Genomic DNA, 23025 nt, shown 5'->3' on the forward strand with positions numbered 1-23025 from the left:
GTAATGCATCCATTGCTGACAACGTGAATAAGTGCATGGCACATATTGGGTGCAGATCAAAGTTAAAGAAAGAAACTTGTAGCTTTTGAAACACAAGGATAGAACAAAACAGGGTAACACTTGCCCTCATCGTCATGAGTTACTAACTAGGCTAGCGACAAGCTAGTGAACATATAGCCTGGTCATAGTTAAAGAGTCAAGCAGTAAAGGGTAATGTCAATGCGGGTAAGCTTGTCGCATCGGAGCGTTTATACATATGAGCGGACGTTCACAGTAGCCAAAGGTTCCAATATGTCAGCTTCCACACTTTTCAGGATTCAGGCTTTGGAAATGCGAGGTCAGGGGAGAGAGCGCTTTGTTGATTTGAAAGCCTACCTGATAGGTCAGGCATGTGAACTGGCCGAGGCAACAGCGCCAGAAGGGTTCACAAAAATCGTTACGCAACGCTGAGCAATGCTCTGTTACTAACATATCATTCAATATTTAAATTATCGTCGGTTTCCTCATGATTGTTTACCGTGTCCCAGGTGAAGCTATACACATTGTTTGTGACGACGCATATTCATACAACGACAAAGCAAAAGAGGAGAAGTTTGGTATCCGGCATGCCTGCTTCCCGAACTACCTACAATTGAGAAAGAAGCCATCATATTCTAATTGAGTTGGCCGCCCACCAGCTTCTTTCACTGGACAAAGGACAACAAACCGCCCAGAAAGGTTCCTGCAACGCTGCATGGTTCTGGCATAACATCCCAGTGGTTCCCAGTTAAGCCTTCTTTCGTTACAGCCCAACCTGCCGGACGTTAATGAAACCAGCAGTAAAGGGCAATGTTAATACGGGCAAGGTTGTCGCATCACAGTATTTCTATATATACGGACGTTGTGTGTCAATTCTGGCTGTCAAGCATTGCTTGCGATAATTCATACAGGAGTCGTTGTGAACCAAATGTGAATGTCAGTCCAAAAATAACACGCCGCCCTAGAATGGCATTCTCTACATCAGAAGCGTATGATGTTTGCCAACCAGTTTTACGGGAAACCAATCATGTCAAAAATGCATCAGAAAAAAATTGTTGGACAAAAAACGAATGACGTCTTTATACCAGACATCTGGCATATTTAGTTTTTTTTATAGAATTTACAATAATTTATTGTTTCTAATGGTTTTGGGAGTATTATACCTATAGTGGACAATAGAGCGCTTTTACACGTCTTTAGCTTCGAAACAGTCGTTCTGTTACCTTTTTATAAAACGAACGGTGATTAATTAATATAACTATATTAATAAAATACTTTCCTTTGTGTGTTCGTATATTTGTTTTCTTTTTATTTACAATTGTACATTTTAGTTTGCGTTTATATTCCTAATATTATTTAGCATGCGAGTTCCTTGTGTTATTTTTCCCTACTTTTGTACGCGTGAAGAGCCTTATTCTTCATTCGAACAAAATGAGCGTATCTGAGACGAAAAGCTACAAACATGTCGCTTTCTTCATCCTTTGCTTGTGTGTGATTTTGTCAATAACGGTGAATGTAATTTTTCAATTGTCTATTTATTCTAACATGTCCATCCTTGGCAGTAATCATCCTAACGGTGATTACTGCCGAGATTGTCGTGTCTAAAAACTGCATTTTCTAAGTTTTTCGGGTCGCTCTTACGCATGAGATTTTAGCGCAAGTTACCAAAGCCATAACGCGATGCCGGTGACCGCAACTTCGTTTGTAAAAGGTATAACATGAATCGCATCCAAGTGCGTCTATATATAATCTCATCTACGCATGCTCTGGGAACGTAATACTTAAAAATGTGAGAAAGAAAGATCTAATTAAATCGTTCTTCTTCTCATGCTTCCACCTCTTCTGGTGGTTGTTAGCAAAGGCACTGCTGCACGCGATCTGAAAGGTTAAAGGCAAAAAGGAGATTTCATCTGCCCAAAAAGCTGAAATTGCTCTCCAGCTCCAAGAAAACAAGCGTTCCTTCATGTGCTTTCAAGATGTGCGGGACAACAACAATCGATAGGAAGGGACCACTGCTTAGGCACATGTTCTTTTAGCATGGAGGCCTGGCTGGATTCAACATCCACTATCCCTGTCACCAATATACTTCGTCTTACGTTTTTGCTTCCTCCTCCTCGAGCTGCTTTTTTCTTTTTGTGCTAGTTCTGTCTCGCCATCTAAAGAGTAACGGCGACCAACTCTCTCCGCGCTCTGCGTCGAGCTTGGGCTAATAATCCGAAAACAGATCGACGCCCCCTTATCCAAGCACAAAAGCACGAATGTCTTCCATCCAGTAATTGGACCCCGTTCATAGGATCGTGCATCTGCCTTTCTCAATGTGCATCGCTCTTTTAGGGCTACTTGAGGTAGACGCTGATTTCGTTAGGCTGCTCTTTTTTGCAGTGCATCGTTAGGTGTCTCGGCCTATACAGACATGCCTTGCATGTTGTCCCTATATAGCGTGCCTTGCTCTTCGACAGTCTTGTCCCTCCCTCCTTCCTTACGCTATTCGGTCGGACATTGAGGAAGTCGGCCGCCTTAACAAGCCGCGATCGTAAGAAATCCATGTTAATATGATGGTACAGCCAACTTCAATAGGAATAGGTGGATGTGCACTAATTCTTCAAATGTACTGTGTTGGTGTTTTGCAATTGCGCTTCGCTACCGTCAGCAGTCAGCCTTCTTTCTTTAGTGCTTTTAAGTGGCTAACGATTCTTTCAATTGCTTCTATTTTCCCTGAATCGCATTATTTGAGGCACAAGCCGATGTTGAGTTGATTCACTTAAGAACAAGTCACAATAGGGGCTCTCTTTTGTCTGTGCCCAGATGCTTAAAAGAAGTTCTTTAGCCACGAGGGCTCAATATTTTTGTGAGCTCACAATCTAACAAACCTCGTTCGATATTTTGGTTTGAAATTACTGCAAGGCATATATATATATATTGGAGTATATTTTGCGTATATCATATTTACACTTCTGCCCTTCTGTTTTTTTTTTTTTTTTTTGCTTTGAGCTTGTATTTTCTACATACGCTATTCCTTCGTTTCACGAACCGCAGTTTTATTTTTCGGAAAATTGCTTATTGATTGCATAAGTATAACGCTTGTTGCGCCTAAACTAACTCAGGATCATGGCTTCTGGCTCTGTTTCATCCGTGTCACTGCTAGACCGCCTCAGTGTGCTGCACCTTGCAGTAATGAGTAAAAAGCTTTACAAAGCATGCTTGTATATTAGACTGAGCGCGGTCTGGGCCCGCAGTTGCAATACTGAGCGTGGCCCAGGCCCACCGATATAGCCCAATTCCCAGTCCGGCCCAGGCCACCGACCGAGCGAGGCCGCGAGAAAGTGCTTATGTATCTGAAGGGGGGGGGGGGGGGGGGGGGGGGGGGCAAGGTTTGAGGCGTGCAGGGGAAAAGAAACAAATGGGGAAAAGACCATGCCTTTGCATGCGCAAGGAGTGTGGCAGTGTTGAATCTCAACTGTTACTCTCCATATTCGCCTGCACCCTACTCTTGCCCTCATTTCACTCTTTCCTCTCAGGCCATGAGTACAAGCACTGGCGAAGCAGTAAAACTCACCTCCTCCTCGCCGACTAATTTTCCACCATATCCGACTACCCCAACAACTGCAGCTGAAGATATTGCCGAGTTTGTCCCGATAACGCACACAGTGACTGCCTACATAATCGAACCACCTTGACCTGTTTGTCAGAAATATCTGCACAAATCCACTTTATTTCATAGCCATACAAGCTCCCTCTAATGTCTGCGCGAAACCACCCTATATCGTAGCATACTAGCTCCCTTTACCACCCAAGCTTGGCCACAAATAACAGTAAGCTGTGCCCCAGAAGGGGGACGGATCGGACTAGTTGGTGCATACACGTCATTTTAAAAAGCGCTGCAAGACACTCTTTGTCCTTGGTAATTGCAGCGCTTTGCAAACTGAGTTGTCTGTCCCCTTACGGTCCTGCGTTATAACACCGATGTCAGCGTTTTGACGCTGATGTTTTCTCTCTCCACACGTAATCCTTAGTGAGAGTTCGCAGTAAGAGTGACGGCAGCCAAATGTGACTTAAAATTACGCACTGCATGTGCAGAGTGGTCTCACTAAGTACATACACTTAGAACTTAAGCTGTCTTTTTAATTTCGTGATGTTACGTCCGCTACTGCCAAGACATCACTTGTCCACCTTGTTACCTATCAGTGTGAACATTGTAGAATGACATAAGAACTGCGAACCCATCTGAACAACACTCAAACGAGCCCAGCAGCAATGCATCACTTAAAAAGGCTGCATTATCATTCTACGCACAGACAGGCCGCTGCACAGGTACGATAATCTCATTCGCGCCGCCGAAGATCCTCAAAGAAGGCAATGACCTTTGAAGCGAAGGCCCCAAGCTCCACTGCAGCATGTCCGCCTCCTTCATAGAAGGGAATAAATCAAGGGAGACGGTGTCTGTTGAAGACGGACTTACTGCCTCAGATATTACTTGGCCACCACTACCAAAGCCTTGTACGCCTAATGGGTATGGACGTTGCCGTACTCCCGATGTCCAACACATAAGACTGATCCAGACAAAAGTCACGATCCAAACCGTGGCCATGATCTGCAGGTGACTGCAATGCTCACGCTCTTGATGAATGTAATGCGTGCTGTGGTTTTTAGCCTGCGCACGCCAGTAGCAAACAACGCACTGCAAGCACTGGATGCTCTACATCCATTTCTTGCGGCTCAACTGATGGTTGATTGCCTGAACAGCTGCCCGAATGGCTGTATTGAGTTCATCAGTCATTTGTTGAGTTCATCAGTTAAGTTGAACCGCAACTCAACTGCAGTACGATGTTCATCAGCCAAGAATCTCCCCAGGAATGGCCACTGCGGTATCAACGGAAACCGCACTGTTTTGCTTCATCAGAGCGACTGGCTTGAGTGACAAATTGTGACGGCGCTCCTCGCCTTTATTTCATTTCCCTTTTAAATCCCCTGATCCCTCTCCCCAGTGCTGGATAGCCAACCGGAACATCCTTCTGGTTAACATCCCTGCCTTCGTGGCAGGGTCTGTATTTGTTTTTTTTTGACGTGGCTCACTGCGCACACTGCACAGAGAATGTGAACTTGTGACGTGAGAAGTTGTTTTTGGTAATATGCAAAAAGTAAAAGAAAACAGTTTTGGCATGTGGTACTAATATAAATTATAAACTGGGGCGTTTAACATCCCGAAGGTACACACGGGCTACGAGAGTCGCCGTATTAAAGGGCTGCGGGTTAGTCCAGGACACCTGCGCATCTTTAACGTCCGCTGCCATGGCACTGCGCAAGGCAGCTTTTTTATTATCCTTCCATCGAAATACGGCTGCCGGGTCCACGACCTTACCCATGACCTCGGGATCCCAAGCTGAATTCCAAAACTACCGGGCCACCGCGACGGGTCTGGTACAATTATAGTTCGTTTAGTCCTAATGGATTTGTTTTATTAACTGTCGGAAAGCTATGGCTGTGGCCCCGGACGTGATGTCAAAAGAAGCCTGAGAGAGCAAACGGAGAATACGGGGCTCAGGGGAGATGGAAAAGAAAAGTAGGAAGCCGGGTTGGTCGAATAGCAATAGTAGACACGTGTCGTGTCCGTGCGTGCGTCTATTTTCGCCCGCTCGGCTGACCGCGCTTGTTCACTGGTATCCATAAGGGTGTGTGCCTTTCGGAGCCACAACACCCCTTGGGGGGTAAGGAATGGCTGGTGGCCGGAAGAAAGTGAGTGTTGGCAAGCGGTGGCAGCACAGGCTCGTGCCACAGCAGCAGCAGCAACTCCGCCGCAGTCTCTCAAGTGCTGCCGACGCACCGGTGAGCGAAGCAGGTGGCGTAGGGCGAGCCAATTGAATTCGCCCGCCCCGTCCCGCGAGCAGCCGTATGCAGTGGGGGAGGCCGTGAAGACGCAAACGCAATCAGCCGCTCGGGGAGACGCGCTTCACGCCGGAACGCTCCCGCGTCGCCTTTGGGGCCTACACGCAAGTGCCATGCACCGGCTGCACCCAATCTTCAGTGCATCCATGCACACAATTGCAGAGAGGGCATGTACTTTACGCCGTCGTAGCGCGATGCGAATCGAAGCAAGGGCTGGCTCTCTCTTACAGTGAAGCTTCTTGGCAGCATATGACGAGCTATTTAAAGCAGAACCAGCTAGGCCTACTTTCAGAGTCCCGGACTGACTGTCTCTGTCTTTTGTGTAATCTTGGCATGAGTGCCGGGGCATGGCTCAATGCGCACAGTGCAAAAAGAAATCGCTCATTTGTTTGTTGTTTTCTGGCTCTTTTGTTTTTATTTGACACAGGAACGAAGTTCAGGCTATCTGTCCTCTCGGCATGCAGACGTTCTGAGATTTGCTCTTTCCTATCTCTCGTTCCATGTCTTCCTTAACATTCTGCAGCAGTCATGTCGTTGGTACAGTAGACTATTTGCGTCTCGGCACAGCGGGTAGCATCAAATCACGGCGCGCATTCTTGATCTCAAAGTGATGCGACTCGAAGTGCGGGCGCAACTCCGACGAGGAAAATGCAAGCGGAATAACACAGTGGCCGTCCACATAATATGGTGTTTTTTTTCTTTTTCCTTTCACAACTCTATGCATGCGTGCAGCTAGTACTTCAGTCGAAATGATTCGAAGCAGCGCATCGAAGACAGTTCGCACACATGCAGAGGTCTAAATTGATATGTGATGTGTTCATCTACGTGTTTCCTAACTTCACTCTGAGAACAGAGTAAGTCGACCAGCTCGCCTACTGCTGCCTGAGTGGAAGTCTTTGCTTTCGTCGCTTCATCATTTTCTCTCTTTTTCGTGGACCCTGAGAAAGTTGGTAGAGTGGACCCGTGTTTTTTTTTTCTTATTTTTGATTACTGTACACCTGCAGGCTGCGATTTCATGCTCGCAGGGGGCTGCGCCTTTCGCACGGCGTGTAATTTTTTTCCGGTATGAAGGTACGAATGGGCACAGTCTGCATTATATATACCATGTAGTGCGGTACTGGTTTTGTTAAAGTAACTTGTTTCCTTTGCTATCCGTAACTATTCTGTATTTTTATAGATGGAAATCTACCTCAGGGCTTCGGCAGTATACCATGTCGCTTGAAGAAGTGCGCTAGAGAACACCTTACTCCCTTTTTAATTTCTTTCGTGTTTAGAAGGCACTGACCACCTCCCGCTACCAGTCGGCCATTTCGAAGTGCCAAGGATGCTCTTCGCACCTCGGCGGCTGTGCGATCGCGCCCGTTCAAATAGCCTCCGGGCCGTTGATTGCCACTTCCCGACGTCTGCCAGCTCCTTCCATACGCACGCAGATTGGGTCATTATTATCCCGGCCCCGTGTGCGCGCTTGCATGTGAGCGTCCCACACGTGCACGCTTTTCTACCTCCTTCGGTCTGGGCTGTGCAACAGCGTGGTTATCGACCGCGCGTGTTCCTTCGCATGGGAAGAGGAGGCCTCGCATTGGAGGCCGCCTTTACCAACGTTGCTGCTTCCGAGGAGGGTGGCACTCATTCCGCGTTCGCAGCCTTGTTGGTAAACGCGGGAGGGGTCCACGCATCAGGACGGCGCATCCAGCTTACAGATCTCTGACTGAAGCACTAGCTCGTGACGCGTTTCCAGCGAGAGCCATTGCCTCGAGGCATGCCTTCCGGACAGTGCGCGTAGGAAAAGGAGGTGAAGGAGGAGGGAAAGTGCGCAATCGTCATCGCCGCCGCCGCCGCCTCTCCTACGGTGTCTCAAAGCACTTCGTTTCGCTGCCTTATCAGCCGCTTATGTAGCGGGCATGTGTGTATGCAAACTGCCATTTACCACGGTTGGCAGTTTGCTCGGAATCCAGTTGGTAGGTTGCGATGACGCCATGAGGTAACGTTGCCCACCTGCCACTGAGGCGGCCCTCTTAGGTTGCTTCTATGGGGATTTTTTCGTGGACTTGTCGCTCGTGGCCAACGACCAGGATGCTGATGACGACGCCGGCTTTTCTAAGACATGGGCTCTTTAACTGTATCGCCTTAAACCTTACCGCAGTGATTACGTGGAGCAGGCAGTAACGTAACTGTGTTATCTTATCTGCGCAAAAGGCTCCTTCTAGCCACTTATGTTGAAGATGCACTATGCACTTGATGTGAAAAAAAAAGCTCGGAAACGATGTAACACTAATATAAAAGTTGAAATTGGCATTAGAATGTGAATAATCTATCAAGTCCGCCGCTCGTGGCATTAGGCGTGGCGTATTGTGATGACCTTTCAATGGCCGTTGCTCTTATATCCCGAATAATCTTTAGTCCATGCAATTTTTCTCTACACAACTGGTGTTGGTTTGATAAAGACGTGTATATAGGCTGCTATTAGTCCATGCATGCCCAAAAAAGGTTGGATTGTTTGTCCCACAAGGCATTTTTTTGTTCAGTCATCTCCGAATAATAACACCATTTGAACAAAGCACTTTTGCACGCTTACACATTAAGGATTTCATATTTATTGTATGTTTTAACGGATGCAACCATTTACGCAATAGCTATAGGCATCAGACAACCCTTTGCCGAGTAGTCTAAACAGGGCACCCGAACAACGTGTTTTATAGCCAGTTGGATTCATTTACTGATGCCTTATAGTACTGTACAGCTTCCTTAATCCGAATGTTTGAACTGGTTTGAAAGAAGCAGGAAATAATTAGTAGGAATTGCACTTGAGCTCTCGACTGATCTTGAGCATCGCCGACATATTCCCGAGCACCACTTAATACAGCTACGCTGGGACTAGAGGCGACATGACTACAGATAACATACAACGCAGCAATAGCTATCTCTCAACAGACAGTCGCCTTCTTGATTCCGGAACGACAGCAGCTGTCCACTTATTGACCGCCAATGAGCCCGAAAATTTAGAACTCGAAAGCTTGCGCTCGCATTTTCGCTGACGGCATGAACGGGGGCCCCGATTTGACCATGTCGCAATACTATCGGTGGGAGCGTCGGATGGATTGATAGACGTGTTTTACGACGTTCCGCTTCGCCACACGCCCTGTTGACACAGTTACAATACGGCTGTGGACGAAGCACTACAGCGACTACGGACTGAAGCACGTCGTTTTCAAACGATGTGACTTTAATGTTGCATTGTCCCAGCAGCTACTGCAGTTATTGATGTCATTATACTCGTGTCAAAGACTCTTAGAGAGGGGAAAATGGCTTATTTACGGGAGGATGACACTATAGGCGGATAACGGCTTGAATTAAAAGCAGTTCTCAGAAGTGTATTGTAATAGAACATGCCTGGCGTGATTTTAAATCGAAATAGGACAAACAAGGTTCACCTGACACAAAGAGTGAGTAATTTCTCGCTGGTCAGAGGTAAGAATTCCTCCATGCAAATGATACTTTCTGTGTAGCAGATAATACTCCTCTTGCACTTCATTGTGATTCTTCATTAAAATATTTTAGAAAGAGCAAATTTACTCAAGATAATGTGTCGAACGCAAGCCTTTTCGCTTGCCTTTGCCCTCAAATTTGGCAGAGATATCTCTCAGAACCAAGAAATGAATATTACCCCCTCTCTTTTCGAGGAAATTTGCAAAAAAAAAAAAAAATGCTGTCAAAGAAGACGAGCTTCACTAAATCACATGCAGAAAAAATTGGACATGATGCACAGTTTACGCCAAATATGTCTTGTGGAGTATGATTTTATGGCTGCATCGCGTCAAAATACATGCGCTTTCGTGAAGCCTCCAGGCAAAGCAACCTCTCCAGTGGGAGTAACTCATCGAAATAGACAAAATTTGTTGTGCCATAGAGCCGAGGATAACCGCATTTTCAAAATTCTAAAAACTGATAAGGTTATTACTTACGTTGCACTACAGGCCTCTCATATATTAAGGAACCTTACAGTAATAATTAAAAAGTTAACTATTTAATATCAGTTAACAAACCTGCTAGTTAGCTTATCTTAGCTGCATTCTGATGTACTACACCGCTGACAATGCTAAGCCGAAAACAAAACGCTCTACTAATTAAAAACCCCATTTTTAAAACCTGTGTAAAATAGTAGGTGAAACACCCTTTATCTGTTGGTGTTCTTCCCTTTTCCCGTGTTTTCGCTTCCCATAATTGGAGAATGCGTGACGCATGGTATCCGCTGGTAAAGCTTGCTCGAAGGTGACAAGAGTCGCAAAATCACTGGCATTGTGCGCCTGTAACTCCTCGTAAGAAAGTAGATGACAGGCGCCTCAAGGTCAGCAACACTGTCCACGTCACCTAGTCAGATGGCTCTGGCTGCCACCAGACGTTGGGTCACTCGGGCTCTGCAAGCCAATCAGGAGCTGCACGGGTGAGCTTCGCTGCGGCTGCGGTGAACTAAACCTGGAAAGTGCTGTTCAGTTATCCAACGGTGCTGTCATTCCCAACAGCTTTTTCCGGACTGTTAAGACAACTGTAGGGGCACTGAATCAGCTGGAAAGATGTGAGATTAGGGGGAAATCTGCTGGGATTGGGTGGTTGCGTCTGGTGCAACTGATTGATCATTAGAAGACAGTCTTGCCATAGGGACAGCCTTTATCATGATGATGATGACAACTCCATACTGCTTATTATATAAGCTGTTCATCAGCAGTAATACTTTTTTTCACCTTGCGCTCGAATTGTACGTTTATAGGCAGGGGTTGCCCGTGTGGTCCTCAGCCAACGAATACCTCGGACTCCGTACCGATTTTGTCTATGTAAGGAATCAAGGAACTTTCTGCGATGTAATACGTGTGTCCGCTTATACTGACATTTGCGAGCGCGTGTCGAAGGCCGGAGAGAATCCCAAGTCCTGAGTAGCGAGCGTCCTCAGCTTCCATATCCGACACTTATCAAACAGTCAGAGTCGCCGCCACCGAGACGAGTTAATTTGTGTTTGTTCCCTTCGTCTAACCGGCCTAACCGGCAAGTTTTCCTAAGGCCTGCATTTCTGCCCATGTCGTCGGCATCGTTCCTCTTAAAACGCCTTCCGAGTTTGCAAACAAAAAGTCGAACGCGTTTTCAAGGTGACACGCTCTCTACCATGCAGCCATGATCGGAGGGCCAAAACAAAATTCACAACCTTGGCGGAGTAAACAGCGCAGTCGTACAGGCTACGCTCACCCACAAAGACTCTTGATGTCGAGGCCGGCAGGAGAGCTGTCCCTGCTGTCCAGCATTTTCTACAGCATCGGGCGCGTTTTTGGTTTTCTTCGTCTCGTCTCCGTCCTTTGTTCGTCGCACGGGGAACCGCTGTTGGATCTCTCCTTTTTGTTCCACCTCGGGAACCGGCAGATCTCTTCGTCAGCATCCCCTCCGGACAACCCCGGCTTTGGTCGCCGGCCGGTTTTCGATCTTCTCCGTCCGGCCTCCTGTCTTTGTATCTTCGTCCCGGTCCCCGCACGAAGAATAAGCGGCTACTTTCTGGTTTGCGTTGGCCAATCTCGTGGGCGTTCATAATGTGCTTCGTTAGCCAGCCTTTGCGCAACAGTGCGGTCCTTTTCCTTGCTTACGTTGTGTTATTTTTCCTTTTCACCTCAAGCTCCTTTCTGTCGTGCGTGTTTGCCCTTTATTAATGCCTTTTCTTTTCTCCTGAATTTTTGTGCCCCTCCCTGGCTTGAGGATGCAACTGTGCAGCATTGCTTTACATTCATTTTCTTCAGAGCTTTAATCTCCTTTACCAATAATAACATTTTCGCAGGTCTGGTGGACGAGCCTGATGACGACGGCTCAGCTTCAAGGGATTGGGCTGGAAGCAGCGAGACGTTAGAGCCCGGACGCCCTAAATGCGGCTCTCTGCTTATGCTGTAAGAAGCTTGAATGCATTTGCAGCTGCTTCCGGATTTGACCTTAATTGAATTGAATTGAATTCTAAAAACTAATGCGCCTATTACTACCGACCAGCTACAAACCATTAATTGCAACCTGTTGAATAATTTTAATACTGCTACCTAGTTCATCTTAGTCACTTCATTTCTGGTGTCCGCCGACACCTATATTTTTCCACCGTAGAATTTATCTTCAGAACACAAAAAGCCTATTTGCAATAATTAGTGGCGGTCTTCTCTGAAACGTTCGTTATATTTATGAAAACAGAGCCAAACCGGAGTGATTCTTCGGTCTGCCCGCGCCATGAATGCTGGATTTAGGTGATAATGCTGAGATCTTCATTAATTTTTTTTCTGGTTGCCTGTTACTTTTTTTATTACTGCATCTTGTCGTTGTAGTGTCAGTAGGAAGGCGTTGTTCTCAGAAAGTCTAACGTTGGTTCAAGCTTTACTGCTTCTTCTTTGAGAGGTGCGAAATAAAAAAAAAGTAACGATAGAGCGTGGCCTGTGCTGCCCCGTAAAACTCCAGTTTTCAAGCGTTGTTTCGCACACCATAATTCACAGTGCTCTGATCTAGAGGCAACACAAGGTAAAGCGCCAACCTGACTTCTGGTTTTTATTATAAGATCTACACTCCGTTTTAAATTACTCTGATTGTCCCACAAGCCTCTCCCATAAGCCGGAAAGACAACAAATAAACAAGTAGCTATCCAGTCGGAATTCTATCCCGAGTAAGACGAATCATATGCGCCGATTGATGTTTACTAATGTCTTGTGCGTCATTCCACAGAAAGATCACACAGCCAGAATTCGGTATTCCTACTCCTTAAATTCTGTAAATACCGGAGCTCTTTCCGAGCAGTTCCAAACCTCCTGCTGCTGGCTACTCGAGCCTCACGCAGTGTAGGATGAGCATGCCTTGAATTCGAATTTAAAACACAGCTCTTCCTAAACCAAAGCTTACCAGACAGCGAGCTTTCTTTTGCGGAGCCCAAAAACGCACTCTGAGTGTGCGGTCGCCACTAATACGTCGCTTGGCGGAGAAGAAAGCAGAAGCGGCAGCAGTGCCGCCCTAGTGGCAGTGACGTTAATTACGCTGCCTTGGCATAGATGCTTTGCTGGGCTATGGGGCGCGTCGTTGCCATGGCGCCGCGGTTTAGGTGACCAAACCGTGGCCTTCTCTTCGGGAGTGCCATTTCGGGAAGCGCAGTCTCTAGGGGCAGGAGGGCTCTGTAAAGAGCTGCCTTCATACGACGGCGACGAAGCTTTAAGCAATTATCACGCTAAGCAGGTGGTCCGCCTACGCGCTGCTTTTCTCTCGCTTCGAAGGAAGCTGCCTCCAGGAATAAGCCGGCAAGGTCGCTGAGTGTGTGAGCGTATGTGGGTGTTGTGGGTGCGCGGGCGTTATATCTGTTTCCTGAAATTGATAGATACGGATGAAGAGGGAAGTGAGCAAGATGATGGAGTTGAGCGGCTTCGCTCTGCTAGCGTCACTTCTTTTCCTAGGAAGCTGTGAATTTTCTCTCTCGAGTTCTTCGCGGAACCTGTCTTCATTTATCTGTGTCGTCTAGCTTCGTAACCCTTAGCGCATCTCCCTTTGATCTTGCGTAATCTCGAGAGAGAGAGAGAGAGAAAACTTTTATTGCTCTTTCAAGAGATTCGCGGAGATGAAGACTTCTTGGTCGTCCTGCTTGGGCGCTGGCGACTTGAGTCTTCGAGCAAGGGTGGGCCCTCAGTCCAGGGCTCCACTGAGTCGTGCCGCTTCAACAGCGTGCTGTACCAAGGCCCTCTGGACCTCGAGCTCGCTGCTGGAGAGACAGCTCTCCCACTGCTCCTCACACGGTGTTTGATAATTGTGGAATGCTATGTTTCTTTCGCACTCCCAGGTAATGTGATAGAGTGTAGCTGTACCGCCGCACCAGGGACAGTCTGATCTGAATTGCGTTGGTGACATTTTGCTGTATATGTACAGGTTAGGAAAAGTGTTCGTCTGTAGCCTACGCCATTCTACAGCCTCTTCCCTAGTCAGTGCTCTGTGTGGTGGTGGATACCTCAATCTAGTTCCCCTATAAAGTTGTAGGGTCTCTGCGTAGCCTCCCTCGCACGTGAGTAGCCGTAACTCCGGGGCGTCCGATAAGCCTGCTCGGTAAGTGAGCCCTCGAGCCAGGCTGTCCGCCCTTTCGTTTAGGCATATCATCTGGGTGCGTAATCTCGAAGTCTCTGCTCTCTTGTTGGATGCCAGTGCGTGACTAGTCTGAGGTTTCAATTTGTGCCATTACCACTTTCTCGAGATTGTTGCCGGCGTTTTTTTTTTCTTGACGGGTGTGCTTGGACTTTCCCTCAAGCTGTGTAATTTTTACGCCACTTTTTGTCAGTGGACGGTACCCCGCGTGTGAGTGAATGCCTTAATATGCATAGGTGCCGCATGCGTTTTTGAAGATGTCTTTCAACACTAACAATCACACAATTGTGGAGACTCGTTCATGTCAATAAAAAGCGATCATTTGTGTCACTCTGCAGAAAAATTTTGGAGATGGCCTTTTAAACGCTGTGAATTAATGAATAAATGAATAAACATTTATTAGCACAATGTGCTAATGCGGGGCAACGTCAACCCGCAATCGGTACATAGCGTTACTTCGCAAAATCACTTCACAGCAGCGCGCACAAGTTGAACTGTTCCGCCGCTAAATATAATCCGCCCTGTTTGTCTGATGACTCTCATATTTCACAAACTACGCCGACGGCACACCCGGTGGAGGGCAGGAAACTTAAAAAAAGGAAAGTAAACTTCGAAGTGCCCAATACCTTTTTTTTTCTGAATTTCTTACCAAATGAATTTTACTTTGGGTGGTTATTCCTCTCTATATTCCACTTGTGCTGCGTCCCTCACAGCCTGAGTTGCCTTGGGACGCTAAACCCCATAAACCAGAACCACTTTTTGTGCTATTGGCAGTGCATCTAAGATTTCTAGATAATATTCCGGTGCAGTTCAGCGTGGCTTAGGAAGCGTTTCATTGCAAAATAAATGTTTAGATTATGAAAGTGACACGTTTACAGAGCTTGGATTGCGTTTCGTGCTTCATGCTTCATCTGAAAACATCGCACGTTTTGATCGAACTTCCGAGATTCGTCTCACACTCATTAGACACCTGGCCTTCATGTATGCGAGAGGAAACAGCATAAGTACCCACCCGCGTGGAGGATTGGTTCAAGCTCCGTACCAGGACAAATTTTTCGTCAACTACAAAGTCTCTTTGCAAGCTGTACAGTTTTCTTTTGTAGACGTATGGCTGCCCTTAGGCGGATGCTAACCAGTAATTATTTTCTTCTTACAAATCTACTCCACATTTGGGGATTCAACCAAACATTAGACCGGCTCTGATATTACTTCGAGTTGCTGGTCAATTCACTCTAGCCCTACCATAAGCTAGCTCTCCCGTTTACCTCAGTTGGAAGAGTGACTGCCCGGTGAGCCGGGGGTCTCCGGTTCACATTCCAGACCAGGGTAAATTTTTATTCTGCTATGAAGTTTTTGTAGAAGCTGTTTAGCTTTTCCTTGTGGACGTATGGCTACGTTTGGGTGGGTTCTAATTAGTAATTACTTGGTAATAAAACTTCAACCAATGAGAAGGAATATACTACCGAATGAAGCCCATCAAGTGAGAGCAGCAGGCTCGTTTCCCCCTCTGCTCCTTGTGTTGCCATCTCTCAAATGAATGGAAGGGTAAAACAAGCTTTTAATATAGCATGAAACATAGCTTGAACCCTGAGGCCATACGACGACGTAAGCGCATAAAGGTTTCAAAAATACGATGCATTCGAAGTTAGAGGAATGATGGCAGGTGTTTTTCATAGTTGCTCTAATGCTCTCCATCGCCCCAAACTTATTAGGCGCCCACTGGCGGAAAATAGCGAAACAAGATTGAGAGGGCGCATTCGCAATACGGATGCCGTGTTGGTTTATCACAAAGATCAAAAGAAAAGAGAAGTAAAGTGGAACCAATTTTCTGGATTATGATATGGTTAGTTACTCCACTTTGCGCTTTCCGAGGGTTTTACTTTAATCTCTTGATTTTTTGAATAATTAGCTTACCTACACAGCTAATGGGCTCTTATGAGCAAATCTATGGCGTCTCCGGTCGTCGAATGTCGGACCGCGTCAAAAGCTGGTAGCTTTCGAGCTTTGTGAGCACTGCACCGCACAAGGTTCCTCCTTTTCCAGACGAGAGATGGAGGGGCTGCTGTGCACTCTAAACACGAATGCATCTATATGGGAGTAAAAAAGCAGCAAGCTGTCCTCTAGAGCACACACACCCTTTCGAAAAGGGTGTGCGCTAAGGGACAGCTTTACTCCCGTTTTACTCCTTTCAGTTTAGAGTGTGGGAGCCGAGCAGCTCCGAGACTCCGTACGGAGGCATCGACTGGCTGGCAACCGCAGGGATGCAGTGGCGGATGACTCCATCCATAACGACGTTATCGAGCCCTGCAAATGACGCGGCCGATTCCGGTGGCCTATTTGCTATCTTCCCCGCTGCGCTTCCCAGCCTCTGAATTTAGTTTTCCGTACTTGCTGAGTTTTTTTTCTTTTTTTTTTAAAGAACACTTCGTGGCAACGACCGTTGTAGTCGTTTGGCGCTCGTTCTCTCTAATACTTTCGATCTCTAGTTCACTACTGTTTCTTTGCTTATTGTGCTCAATTTTTATTGCTCGCTTGTCCGGCGGGAGCCTTTCTTAGACATTGTTCCTTTTAGGCATTCGCTGAGTAGCTATTTGAAAAACAACCGTTTGGTGGGTTCTCCTGCTCCTCATTTACCCTCACCCTCTTTTTTACACTTCTCCGTTAGTTTCTGAAGAGCACAGTTTTTATTCTCCGAATTACAGCGGTAGCTCTACCGACATACTTACCCTGATATCCCCTTGCCGTCGATTTCTTCATCCGGCTCGCATTATGCCACATTCCCTCCGACGTAGGAAGCGCAGAGCTTAAAGATAAAGAACTATATACTTATGTGCAAAGCTGGGGGCTGGAAGTAGCAGCCACTCTTCCACTGTGTTGCATCCCTCAGCGAAGGTCAGCGTAGCAGCATAATTCTAACCTGAGGCCGTCTGTGGTGCAGAGTATACTACACTTCAGCCATGAATACGCCCCAGTCATTCATACGCGTGTTTTGCATCTGGCGGTGACTGTAGCAGCCATGCGTGGCGCAATTATTTAGGCGAAAACATTGACTGGCTCATCTACGCAAAAACTGGCGTCGCAATAGAAGTAGTTTCGTTCCAATCAATCAATCAATCAATCAATCAATCAATCAATCAATCAATCAATCAATCAATCAATCAATCAATCAATCAATCAATCAATCAATCAATCAATCAATCAATCAATCAATCGAATAGTGAAATTATTAAGCAATAGTTAACAATTTATCATATAAATAAATAAACAAATTAATTAATTAATTGTGTGTTTTATTTCCATCAGAAAATGATAACGGTTGCCGCAGGCAAACAGTGGGAACAATTTCCTGTTCACAATTTCCAAAACTCGCGAGTGGTCGAGACGGTGTGACGTCAGCATAGGTGGGAAAATATGAAATGTTGACCAGTAATAGCCAGTACTTGTACTTACAACGGCACTATCTGCAAACGAATAGAATTCGAATAGAATTTAAATAAAATTCGAATAGAATGAGAACAGAATTATAATAAAACTGGAAAATAATTGAAATAATCTGAATAAAATAAAAAAAGATAGATTAGATTTCTACTGGCATAGCTATAAAATGGGAATAGTATTTCCATCCTTTCGCATTACTCGCATGTAGTTTCCTTAAATGCATTACTCTCAATGTACCTACTTTGCTTCAGAGCTATACTCTGCAGACGAAAGCATCCCAAAAAGCCCAAAAACGCGCACTTTAGCGAAAACATGTAGCTAGTGTATTCAGAGTTTCCAGTTTGCAGCTTAAAAAATCATCACAGTACGCGATGCTTACGCAGACTGCTGCCGGTATCCGTGCTAAGTGATAGAAAAAATGAGCTGAGGAAAACTTTCTCATCAAAGCGTAGAAGACATGCAAAAACGACAAATCCAATCTCGCATCGCACGGGACTGGAAGATGACGTATCCATTCTAATTAAGGGCTCGTGCATATTCGTAAGGCTGTAGCTGGCCGCATATGCGTGTACAGCGTACGTCAAGGCACACACAGAAACGGGTAAGTGAAAATGCCAGACACTAATAATCGCCTTTTCGGAGCTCGTTAGCGGCTCCTTTAGGATGGCTCAATGCGCACACCACATGCGTATTTTCGCACTGCAAGACGTTTGGCGCTTTGCACTCCACATGTCCTCACGTAATCCTGAGCGCAAAGGACGAAAAAAAGAAGTGGTCGGACTTCGTAGCTAAACCAAGTAGACGTGCGAAAGCAAGTTTTTAGCCTGGTTGGTTCATGGTCTTGCCTTAGTGGGTCATCGGCACGTCTGGCGACAATATTAGACCCAGGTTAAGCTCGGATCGAGGATAAGGTGATTTGAATTTTTTCTCACCGCAGATAGAGGTTGATGAACACATCGATGTGTCATGCACAGCGCGATAGTGTTGGAGTTTAACACGAGGCGTGATCAGCTGCAGCTGTAGCATATACTACAGCTATAGCATATAGCACATAGTATATCGACTTCATAGCCTGTGGAAAACGCTCATACTGGACCGCAACGCTGAACCTCTTGTTGCAGCCAGAAGCCAATTCAGTCGAATGATGCTTCAACTCAGGGACATTTATGATGAAAGGGACTTTGTACCGGACTGGTTTCCGCTGCTGACGCGATGTCTATCTTTGCCGCCTTTTTAGCTGTGTTGTTTTCTGTCTAGCTAGTTCAGGGCCGTCACTATCTGCGTGCTTTGTAAAATATTTTGTATATATCCCCTTTCTGTACATACATAACCTCGGTTAGTAAATACACTGTCGAAAAAAAATGCAGCTATAGCATAGTGCTCTCGTGTAGTGGTTAGCGAAGCCGATTTGTGCGTACACCCGCGGGTTCGAAACCCTGTCGCGGCAATATCTGTTTTTTTTTTTTTTATTTCTGCACCCTAAAGGTGAGAAATGCCACAAGATTCCTGGTTGGGTTTGACCCCGTGTGACAGTACTTTCGCACCAAAATAGGATAGGCGAGAGCGGTTGTCGAGTTCGTGCGTCAAGGTCTCAGCTTGCTTAGAGAAAGGGATAAGATCACCGTAGTTCCTGCTTGAGGTTTTACCCTTAGGCTTATCTTGCCACTTTCCATGACAAAAGGATATGCGCCGAAGAGAGTCGAAAAAACAATACACAGCCTGTCTGCTCTCTGCTCTTTGACGTGAAGTAATGCTAATGTCGACGTGTGAAGTGCTTCTATGAAATAAGGATATATGTTCAAGTATAAGCGCAGTAATTCATACAACAGGTGGATACGCGAGAAATTGTATACAGCGCCATAGCTACTCAGTGTAAACCATTACAACTCCATGTCTGATCACTGTAGTCCCAGTGAATGAAGTCCGCCGCGATGGCTCAGTGGTTATACGGTGCTCGGATGCTGACCCGAAAGACGCGGGTTCGATCCCGGCCGCGGCGGTCGAATTTCGATGGAGGCGAAACTCTAGACGCCCGTGTAGTGTGCGATGTCAGTGCGCGTTAAAGAGCCCCAGGTGGTCGAAGTTTCTGGAGCCCTTCACTACGGCGTCCCTCATGGCCTGAGTCGCTTTGGGACGTCAAACCCTATAAATTAAATCAAGCCAGTGAATGGAAGAGCAGGTACTGAAAAGATAGCAGTTCGCTTGATGCGCTTTGGGCTCGTGCGTCCGTCAAGTGTGCCAGAGTGGAATACAGAGCTTATGTCACGAGTCCTATGTGGTCTGTTACTTGTCTGTGCGCTTGAATTTTTTTTTAATCCGCTGCAATTAACAGTGCTACACCTTCGAATGGCCAAATGCGTCGACCAATCAGAACGGGTTTGTGCAGGATATCAATCCTAGTTGTGCTACATGGTCTGGCGAGGGGACCTCAGCACAGGCGCCGCATTGGGGCTGCCGCGCCACTGCATCAGCTCCTGCAGCTGGGTTTCTAGGTTAGAGCAAAGCACACGTCCAGTGCTTCTTATAGGGCACCTTTGACCTACTGATCGTATATGTAAGCTGATTTTCAGACGCTGCGAAAAAAAGAAAAAAAAAAGATTGTTGTGCGTGCACTGCATTATTCAGAGAGCGGAGCCGTGTTCCGTGGACAGCCTCAACGATAGGAAACTACGAAGGAGCCAGACCTTTCAACGGGTGCTAAAATGTGATTTGAAAAGACCAACACAACACAGTCCTACGAAAGAGCTAAAAGTTCGATGTCTAAGTGTAAGCTCTGCCGTACAGTAGCTGACGTGTAAAGCTATCAAGGCGCAGTAGAAGTGCTGCGTTTGAGCCAGACGCTCTGCACATTAAGGTACTTTGTTCTCTTGCTTTTTGCAGAACTCCATCAGCTCCATGGCTTTGCCAACGGCACACCAGGCTTCGTGAGTGCCTTAAAATATTGCAAAGTGTTTGCCTTATACTTCCCATATACGTCGCTTTCGCTGCCTTTGCCGGAAACCTTCGCTTTGGTTCGTTTGGGAAAACCAATTAAAAGCGCAAGGCATGGGATACGTGCACGGAGTGGCTGTGTGCACCCCTGCATAGTGGACATCCCGTGTGCGACGTCCGTGAGATGCGCCCGTGTTGCCGCGAGCATACCCCCTGTCCCACTCTTTACATTCACGCTCGACTGCACCAATGCTTTTTCGCGGCTACTACGACTACAATGACGACGACAAGCACGCTTTACCTAGGAAACTTCGCATTAACAGCTAGCATTGTAAAATTTGGAAACTATGCTGGCCTGTACGCTCGTATATGCAAGGGATGTGTCCGACGGAAGGAGGAGGGGAGGGTGTTGAGGAATGTTGGTGATTGGACAGTATAGAACGAGCTTTCGTTTTTGTGCATCTGCATTGTTATCCAATAAAAAATTATTCCAACATCTAATTTGTAGTATACACCTGTATTTCAAATTTGTGAGGATAGTTACTGCGTTTTGTAGAGCACTCTCACCATATTTGTTTTCATTTAGGGCCAATAATAGCGTGGCAGCATATAGGAATTGTTTGATTAGTGTCGCCTCTCTTCTTTCATGAACGCAGCGAAGAACAGGGGCAGAAACGAGCTCAACAGAAGCACCTTTTCCAAAGTGTAGGAAATTCTCTTCTTACAGCTTTGGACAGTGACAAAATATCAGACAGCGCAAATGCAGACCAAAGATTGTACTTGCTCCCCTTTTGTCCATCGTCAGGATCTATTTCATTTGTCAGCCTGCATATTGCATCACCAATATAGCGGTTCACTAATGTGAGGCTATACCTCATAAGCTTTCGACAGCGCGATTATAGCACTTGCGACGAGCACCTTTTTTAGCTACCGCCGTACTTTTTTTTATTGTTTTCTGCCTACATAGATTCTGAGCGCGTGCTTGCCTTCTTGAACACAAAGAAAAGCAGACATACCTGTACAATTACTGTCTGGAATGAAAAGAATCATTTGCCACAAGGGAAGAAAGACATGGTGAGTTCAGTGCCTTTCTTTGGCTTTTTCCTCAAAAGGGTCAAAGAAGGAGCAAAGGCACGAGGGGAAATCAAAAAGTTTCGCAACTTGGTTATAACCAAACCCCTGAGAGTGATCTCTCTATAGCCTGTGCTTACGTCATATCTCCGTAGCCAATCAAGGTCTCAATATTAAACTCTAGATTCGTGGTTGCAAAATAGCTAAAAGCCGCCAGCGCGCTCACACAAAAGGTAATGGCACAAACACACACAGAAACATCATTAGCTGAAGAGAAATAGAGCGCGTGGGAACAGAAGAAAAAAGCTAAAAAACAGGACAGGAAAGATTGTAGTGAGAGTACAAAAAAAAAAAGACGCATCTAGAGAGAGATGCCTCTAACCACCGCTATATTCATCTCCGAGAAAGCTTACCGAGACGTAGAACGGCAGTGCAAGTTCACGCGTTTGACTCAGTGCATATTTTGTACACTTCTCCCGGCAATGCAAACGGGTTTTTTTTTTCCCCCGACAGACTTCTTTAGTTTTTTTTTTCTTTCAGCTCTCGTCACATGTCGACTTCTGCGAACAATTTTTTTTATTCGTTGCAAGTAAAGGGGGTGGTCGCAAAGGACGATTCACCACATCTACACAAAAGGGCGCAATAAGCACTCAGTCCACTCTATCGTTTTAGAGCACCACGGAAATTCGCAATCTTGCCACAGAGCCTATATGAGATCTGTTGACGGCGGCATGCTTCTTCCAGCACCCACGGCGGCACTTTTTTACAAGGTTACAGCTGGCCTACGCTTGCAACGCCGGGTTATCTCGGAGGATAAAAGCGCCTCCCTCTTGCTTTGCTGATGTCGCAAACATGTTGCTAGGGTCAGCATGTACAGTTTGCTATTTGTACGTTTTCTTCCGCTGCACATGCAAGGAGGTGGTGGACGAAGGGACATCGGTGGATCTTTGCAGGGGTTCCGAAGATGACGTTCGGAAGCAGAGAATAATATGAGAATCATTTAAAGATTGGCAGCAGAGTGATCAATGCTTTGCGACTCCCGCTGCGGGAGCCAGATAATTTTTCTCTACACTGGGGAATCGGTGTTCCTCCTAATTACTCCTAATTACTCCTAATTACTCTGCATAATTACAGTGCCTCGCTTGATGGAATCGGAGATAGCAACTGTTCATCGACTTCCCGCTAAACGTGATAAGACGCCAGGCATCATTGTGCGTTTTACAAAGCAAGCTACAAGAGAAAACTGGTTGAAGAATAAGAAGAACCTAAAAGATAGCGACCCGCCCATTTTCATGCAAGAAAATTTAACACGCCGAAATAGAGAACTGCTTCAGGCAACTAAAGTCTGTGCCAGAGAAAAAGGCTACAAGTTCACTTGGTATGTCAATGGAAAGGTTTTCGTTAGGCGAAGTGAGGGAATGAGTGCCATTCATGTGAAGGGAAAGGGCGATTTGGATCGGCTATAGCACTCAGCATGGTATCTTTCGAGTTTCTTCTTGAAACATAATCGACATGCAGCAGATGTATTATCTGCCGAGTGACTTGAACCGCACTGCTTCGTGT

The 23025-nt window shown here is 46.2% G+C and overlaps 1 long non-coding RNA gene across 1 annotated transcript; it reads left to right on the plus strand.

Moving 5' to 3' along the window:
• Nucleotides 1–10270: 10270 nt before the first annotated feature.
• Nucleotides 10271–20475, plus strand: LOC149341303 (uncharacterized). The gene is made up of 3 exons (XR_016282633.1): nucleotides 10271–10342; nucleotides 11714–11819; nucleotides 20341–20475. It is a non-coding gene; the product is annotated as an uncharacterized LOC149341303 (long non-coding RNA).
• The last annotated feature ends 2550 nt before the right edge of the window (nucleotides 20476–23025 follow it).

This window comes from Amblyomma mixtum, chromosome 5, assembly GCF_055824585.1.
Source record: "Amblyomma mixtum isolate Tamu chromosome 5, ASM5582458v1, whole genome shotgun sequence".
In the NCBI taxonomy this organism is placed as follows: Eukaryota; Metazoa; Arthropoda; class Arachnida; order Ixodida; family Ixodidae; genus Amblyomma; species Amblyomma mixtum.